Source organism: Rhinoraja longicauda, chromosome 21, assembly GCF_053455715.1.
Source record: "Rhinoraja longicauda isolate Sanriku21f chromosome 21, sRhiLon1.1, whole genome shotgun sequence".
In the NCBI taxonomy this organism is placed as follows: Eukaryota; Metazoa; Chordata; class Chondrichthyes; order Rajiformes; family Arhynchobatidae; genus Rhinoraja; species Rhinoraja longicauda.
The window spans coordinates 30,431,633-30,439,430 of NC_135973.1; positions in this window are offsets into that span (position 1 = coordinate 30,431,633).

Consider the following 7,798-nt stretch of genomic DNA (forward strand, 5'->3'; position numbering starts at 1 on the left):
GAGTCAGCTGGCGTGCGGTTGAAGTCCAGACGTGTGTGCACAGAATCTAGCCTGATCAGTACCAGGAAGTGCTGCATTATCTGAGTGACCTCTTTTGAAAGAGGTATGAAACCTAGGCCCTGTATTCCCCTGAAGGCGGAAGCAAAGGAACCAATGCCAATATTTTGAAGATTAAAAAAATGAATTCAACTCGATTGTCAGGGATTAAATGGGTGAGGCAAGAGGAAGGCTGGAAATCGGCACAGAAGTCAAGGACAGCAAGTTCAATGGTCAGGACAGGCAGGAGCATGACAGGGAGAATGAAAGACGGCTGGGTTAAATTGCATTTGTATTTCAATGCTTGGGGTCTGACAGGTAAGGCAGACGCACTCGGCATGAATAGGTACGTGCCAGTGGGAAGTTATACTCATTGCGGAAACCTGGCTGAAGGAGGGATTTGACTGGCAACTAATATCTCAGGGTACAGGTACATAAGGCGAGATACAGGTGGGGTGAAAGAGATGGGGGAAGTTGTGCTACTGGTTAAGGAGAACATCATGGCCGTTAGACCAGATGACATCACAGAAGGATCATCCAGTGTGGCTATATGGGTGGAGCTGAGAAATGGAATGGGGATGATCACCTTATTGAGATAGTCAATGGGGATTATGTTGGGAGACTTCAGACACTGCAAGACCAGCAGGGTTGCTAGAGTAGATGAGATTAATTTTCCCAATATAGTCTGGGACTGTCAAAGCACCAAGGGCTTAAGTGGGGTTGGAAATTTGTCAAGTGTGTTCAGGAGAGTTTCTTCAAGCAATATGAAGAGGGCCCTATAAGGGAGAGAGCAAAGCCTGACCTACTCTCAGGGAATTGATTAGGGCAAATGACTGAAGTGCCAGTGAGCAAACCTTTTGGGACCAGCAACTACCTTTAAAATAGTTATAAATAAGGACAGCGCTGGGCCTACAAGTTAAAGTTATAAAATGGGGCAAGGCCAACTTTGATGATATTATACGGGAACTTTCAAAAGTTGTATGGGGACTTTTAAAAGTTTGTGTGAACTTTTAAAAGTGCAATAGTGAGAGTTCAAGGACTGTATGTTCCTGTTAGAGTGAAAGGCAAGAGAGATAGGAGTCAGGACAGCGTCTGTGGAGAGAGAAACTGTGGTAACAATTCAGCAGGGGAAATCAATGGTTTCATTGGTTTCAAAGGTGCTTTTACTGTCACCTGTGCGAACACACAGTGAAATTATTTTCTTACAAACAGCCCAATAGAGAATTGCCTTACCTAAGCACATCCCCGATTAGCAAATTGTACATAAATAGTCAACTGTGCCCCATGCAAAAGGCGCCAGGTTTTTGGCACCTTTTTCAAAGTCCAATCTGCGCTCTAGTTGTTGCAAGTGATGCCTGGTCCAGGCAAGCCCCAAGCTGCTATGGGCGGGTCTCCAGCTGTTGCCATCCTTGAACGTGTGGATCGGCCAGCGAACCGACATCCTTCCGCCATCCGTTCTGCCCCCGCCCATCCATCTTTGTTCCCTGGGAGTCCCCCACAGAGAGGACAACATAGCAAAGCACTGAAGAAAACTGTTTTATATCATCTGTTCACCTTGCTAACAAATATATCTGTTGTGGTATTGCAAGGACTACTTTGTTGTACCGCAAGGACTATTTTGTTTGCCCATGTAGTAACATGTATATAAGAGAATGAGGTGATTTGGTGGTCACTCTGGTTCCAGGTGGCCGTGGAATAGCCTGGATTTAAGCTCCAGCCTTTAAACCTTTTAAACACGTGTACTTGTGGTCCGTCCAGAGTCATAACAAAGGTACAACAGATACCGGACCACGAAGTACAACAATATCATGTGAAATATCAGAATAAGTGGAATACTTTTCAAATTTGGGCAACTCATGAATGTTGACATACAGAGGGGTCCTGGCATGATGTTCATGAACTGCAGCAAGGAAACATCCAGGGAACGGAAGAGTAGTTGGCCAAGTTACTGGAGGGATATTCAAGCAGACGTTCTATTTTTATGGCTTCAAATCATCCTCTGGCATTTGGGGAATATAAATGTAACAATATTGGTGACCTTGAGACAGATTGTTGGAAAATCTTTGACATGATGTTTTAATGAAAGAGTTGTGTGGCCTTTACCAGTCCTGGTGTATTTGCGACACCCAGTCTACAACAATGCAGATGATTCTGAAGTGGTGCAGCAAATCAAACAGTTTAAAAGCAATTAGGGGTGGACAGTAAATGTTAGACTTGGCAGTTTGCCCTAAGCCTTGTGAATGAGTTTTAAAATATATCATTGCAGAATTAGGAAGCCAAATAATATATCAGTCTTTATTGCAAGGGAGTTGGAGCACAAAAGCAAGGAAGTCGTGCTGAGATGTATACATTTAATGACGTAAGGTATCTCCTGGCATGGGAAGGCAGCCAATGCAATCAGCACAAATGGACTAAATCAGTGATGTGAACGATAAGATATTAAATTCACTTCAACCCATGGGTGTGTAGCTCACTCTTGTTTCTGTCTCTTTGGTTTTTTTTAATCACTTTATTAAATTAAATGAACAAAAACAATAATTCACTAGGGACTTAGCATGGCTGCAGAAATGGGAATGAAACCAAGTGTCCTCTGATCCACAATCGGTTCGCTTGGTTTATAAATGCACTCCCGTGAGAAATGGAGTGAGATGTAAAGGAAATTCTTTGTGTTTTAGTTGCTGAATCTGTCCAGATAAGTTCTGTATCTCCATTCACTTAAATGGAGAGGAACAGCTGTCTGGCAACAAGGCAACCTCCAATTGTTTAAAGTTAATTCAAGCTGGTCAAATGGGTTTTTTTAGTCTACAGTGTTCTTAATTAATGGTTTAGCATTTTAGGTTTTTTTCTTTTCTTTAGAAAGATTTAAATAATTTTCAGTTTTATTTAATTTTCTTAGCATTTTAATAGTTTTTGAAAAGCTTCTGACCTTGAACACTTTTAAACAGTTTTTCACAACCATCTTGGCTGGAGGGCAGCTCAGTTGGCAGTCAGTTTTCTTCAGCTGTTCATTCTGGCCTCCCCTATTCCCATGTGAAGGCTTTACATGAAGCCAAGGTCTTGTTACAGATCTTGGTCTTGGGTCACCTCTTTGCAAGAAGCTTTGGGCAGCCACGGTGGCACAGCGGTAGAGCTGCTGCCACACAGCGCTTGGAACACCAGAGACCCCAGTTCGATCCCGACCACAGGTGCTGTCTGTACGGAGTTTGTACATTCTCCCTGTGACCTGCGTGGGTTTTCTCCGAGATCTTCGGTTTCTTCCCACATTCCAAAGACGTACAGGTATGTAGATTAATTGGCTTGGTGTATGTGTAAATTGTCCCTAGTGTGTGTAGAACAGTGTTGATGTGTGGGGATCGCTGGCCGGTGCGGACTCGGTGGACCGAAGGGCCTGTTTCCGCGCTGTATCTCTAAACTAAGCTGGCACCGTCCGATCCACAAAAGGTACATTTGACCCCATTGTGGAGGCCAGTACTGAGTGTGGCTGCTTCTGTGCTGGCAGGCATATTCTGGATCAACATCATGCTCCTTGTGTTCTAGAAAGACTAGCATTGAGCATTTGTAGGAAGGAACTGCAGATGGGTTTTTTTCAGTTTAAGTCCTATATTTCATTTAAGGCAAATACTATAAACCATACATCATGCCTAACAAAGAATCCATAATAACCAGCACCACTCTATTTGATGTTTCCAGTGTGCAACAAGCTCATCCTAGTTCTCCGACTAGTTTGACTGTCCTCCTGTTTAAATTTTATCTTAGTGTGCCTCGTTGTCACCATCCCCTAGCTAACAATGTTTAGGAAGGAACTGCAGATGTCGGTTTACACTGAAGAGAGACACAAAAAGCTGGAGTAACTCAGCGGGACAGGCAGCATCTCTGGAGAGAAGATTTCTGGAAATCTGGAATTTCCAGATTTCCATCTGGAAATGCTGGACCAGAGACCAACATTTCTGGTCGAGACCCGAAACATCACCCAGTTGCTTTAACTTCTCCCACTCCCATCTAAACCACCAATGGTGCTCTACAATTGGAAATCTACACTTCATCTGGAAGCACTAGGGGACTGTCTTTTCCAGACAGGGATGACTGTTCGTGGTTAATGATTATATTTTAATCTTGCACATCCTGACAACTACATCTGCGGGAATTGCCCGCCCCGGATCGGACTTATCATCGGCGGAGCCGGCCGTCTTCGGAGGCTGTGGGAGCGGCTGCGACTCGCCTTAGGCTCGGGCCGCTGCGGACCGTCCGGCGCGGCCTGCAACCACAACAGCCTGACTGCGGGAGAAGACGGCAGGAGAAGGGAAAGATATTGTGGCCTTCCATCACAGTGAGGAGAGGACTGGAGGAAACTCACTGTGATGGATGTTTCTTTGATGGATGTTTCTTTTTTTGTGTGTTTTTGGGGTTGTGTAATTTTAATGCCTATTTAATGCTTTTATTGTTGGACTGTGGGTGACTGAATTTCGTCCAATTTGGATGACAAATAAAGCTATCTTGAATCTTGAATCTTGAATTGTGTCCAGGTGCAGCTCCTGAATGAACGCACCAAGGATACAGGAAGAGTGAAGGTGGGTGACTGTGAGAAAGAGGAGTACACGTGGAGTGCAGGAGACCCCGGTGGCTGTACTTATTGAAAACAGGTACACCCTCTTGGGAGCGGACGACACGACAAGATTGAGTGGTAGCCAGGGCTGTGATCCCAACCCTGGTGCCGAGGCTCAACGGGGAAGAGTGACGTCAGGCAGAGCCATAGTGGTGGGAGACTCCATCGTCAGAGGTGTGGACAGGGGATTCTGCGGCCGTAGGCGAGACTCCGGGATGGTGTGTTGCCTCCCTGGTGCCAGGGTCCAGGATGTCCCGGAGCGGCGGGACGGCATCCTCGAGAGGGAGGGGCAACAGCCGGAGGTTGTTGTGCATGTTGGCACAAATGATATCGGTCGGAAGAGTAAGGAGGTTCTGCAACAGGAATTTACGGAATTGGGCAGAAGGTATGTTGGTTAAGGAGGATGATACGGCAGTGGTCAGAGGTGACATTACGGACAGTTCATCCAGTGAGGCTATATGGGTGGAGCTGAGGAATAAGAAAGGGATGGTCACCTTGTTGGGGTACAGACCCTAGAATAGTCAACGGGAATTAGATAACAAATGTGCCGGGAGATTGCAGACAGTTGCAGGTCAAATAAGGTTGTTGTAGCAGGGGATTTAAACTTTCCCAATATAGACTGGGAAAATCATGAAGGGTTTAGATGGGGTGCAATTCCTCAAAAGTGTTCAGGAGAGTTTTCTTAAGCAGTATGTGGAGGCCCCAACACAGGAGAGGGCAACGCTGGATCTAGTATTGGGAAGGGCGTTAATGAAGCGTGTGCCTTTTGGGACCAGTGACCACCGTTCGATTAGGTTTAAGATAGTTATGGATAGGGACGGAGAGGGTCCATGTGTTAAAATGCTCAAGTGGGGTAAGGCAAACTTTGAGGGTATGAGAGAAGGTCTCGCTCAAGTTGACTGGAGCAGGTTATTTGAGGGGAAAGGAACATTGGTCAAGCGGGATGTTTTTAAAAGTGTACTGAAGAAAGCTCAGGATGTGTACGTCCCCGTTAGAGTGAAAGGCAAAGCAGGCAAACGTAAGGAAGCTTGGCTGATGAGGGAAATTGAGACATTAGTCAAAAACAAGAAGGATGCATGGGACAGGTGTAGGCAGCTGGGATCAAGTGCATCCCTGGAGGAGTTTTGGGAACTAAGGAGTAAACTAAAAAAGGAAATCAGAAGGGCAAAAAGGGGCCAGCAGATAACTCTGGCGGGCAGCATCAAAAGATTTTATAAATACATAAGGGGGAAAAGGGAAACGAGAGAGAGAGTGGGGCCTCCCGGGAATCAAAGCGGTCACCTCAGTGTGGAGCCACAGAAGATGGGCAAGGTACTAAATGAGTATTTCTCCTCTGTATTTACCGAGGAGAAAGACAGTAGGACGGAGGAAATTGGAGCAGTTAGGTTGGAGCTACCATGGGATGACCTGGTGTATGCTCAGTTCAAGCAAGTGCCTGGAGTCATGGAGTCATATAGCGGGGAAACAGGCCCTTAGGCCCAACTATCTCACATCGGCCAACATGTCCCGTCTACACTAGTCCCACCGACTTGCGTTTGACCCATTTCCCTCTAAACCTAAGTAGCATTAAGGACAATCCCAAAAGATTTTATAAATACATAAGGGGGAAAAGGGTGACTAGAGAGAGAGTGGGACCGCTCAGGAATCAAAGCGGTCACCTCAGTGTGGAGCCACAGGAGATGGCCAAGGTCCTAAATGAGTATTTCTCCTCTGTATTTACCGAGGAGAAAGACAGTAGGATGGAGGAAATTGGAGCAGTCACTGGAAGTGTCTTGAGAGCAGTCAGGGTTACTGTCAAAGAAATACTGAAGGTACTGTTGTGTTTGAAGGTAGACAAATCTCCAGGGCCTGATCAGATCTATCCGAGGACATTGCGGGAAACTAGAGAGGAAATTGCGGGAGCCCTGGTTGAAATTTACGAGTCGTCCTTAAATACAGGAGAGGTGCCGGAAGACTGGAAGGTGGCAAATGTTGTGCCTCTTTTTAAGAAGAGCTGCAGGGAAAATGTTGGGAACTAAGGTTGGTGAGCTTATAGACAATAGACAATAGACAATAGACAATAGGTGCAGGAGTAGGCCATTCAGCCCTTCGAGCCAGCACCGCCATTCAATGCGATCATGGCTGATCACTCTCAATCAGTACCCCGTTCCTGCCTTCTCCCCATACCCCCTCACTCCGCTATCCTTAAGAGCTCTATCCAGCTCTCTCTTGAAAGCATCCAACGAACTGGCCTCCACTGCCTTCTGAGGCAGAGAATTCCACACCTTCACCACCCTCTGACTGAAAAAGTTCTTCCTCATCTCCGTTCTAAATGGCCTACCCCTTATTCTCAAACTGTGGCCCCTTGTTCTGGACTCCCCCAACATTGGGAACATGTTATCTGCCTCTAATGTGTCCAATCCCCTAATTATCTTATATGTTTCAATAAGATCCCCCCTCATCCTTCTAAATTCCAGTGTATACAAGCCCAATCGCTCCAGCCTTTCAACATACGACAGTCCCGCCATTCCGGGAATTAACCTAGTGAACCTACGCTGCACGCCCTCCATAGCAAGAATATCCTTCCTCAAATTTGGAGACCAAAACTGCACACAGTACTCCAGGTGCGGTCTCACCAGGGCCCGGTACAACTGTAGAAGGACCTCTTTGCTCCTATACTCAACTCCTCTTGTTACGAAGGCCAACATTCCATTGGCTTTCTTCACTGCCTGCTGAACCTGCATGCTTCCTTTCATTGACTGATGCACTAGGACACCCAGATCTCGTTGAACTCCCCCTCCTCCTAACTTGACACCATTCAGATAATAATCTGCCTTTCTATTCTTACTTCCAAAGTGAATAACCTCACACTTACCTACATTAAACTGCATCTGCCATGTATCCGCCCACTCACACAACCTGTCCAAGTCACCCTGCAGCGTTATTGCATCTTCCTCACAATTCACACTACCCCCCAACTTAGTATCATCTGCAAATTTGCTAATGGTACTTTTAATCCCTTCGTCTAAGTCATTAATGTATATCGTAAATAGCTGGGGTCCCAGCACCGAACCTTGCGGTACCCCACTGGTCACTGCCTGCCATTCCGAAAGGGACCCATTTATCCCCACTCTTTGCTTTCTGTCTGTCAACCAATTTTCTATCCATGTCAGTACCCTA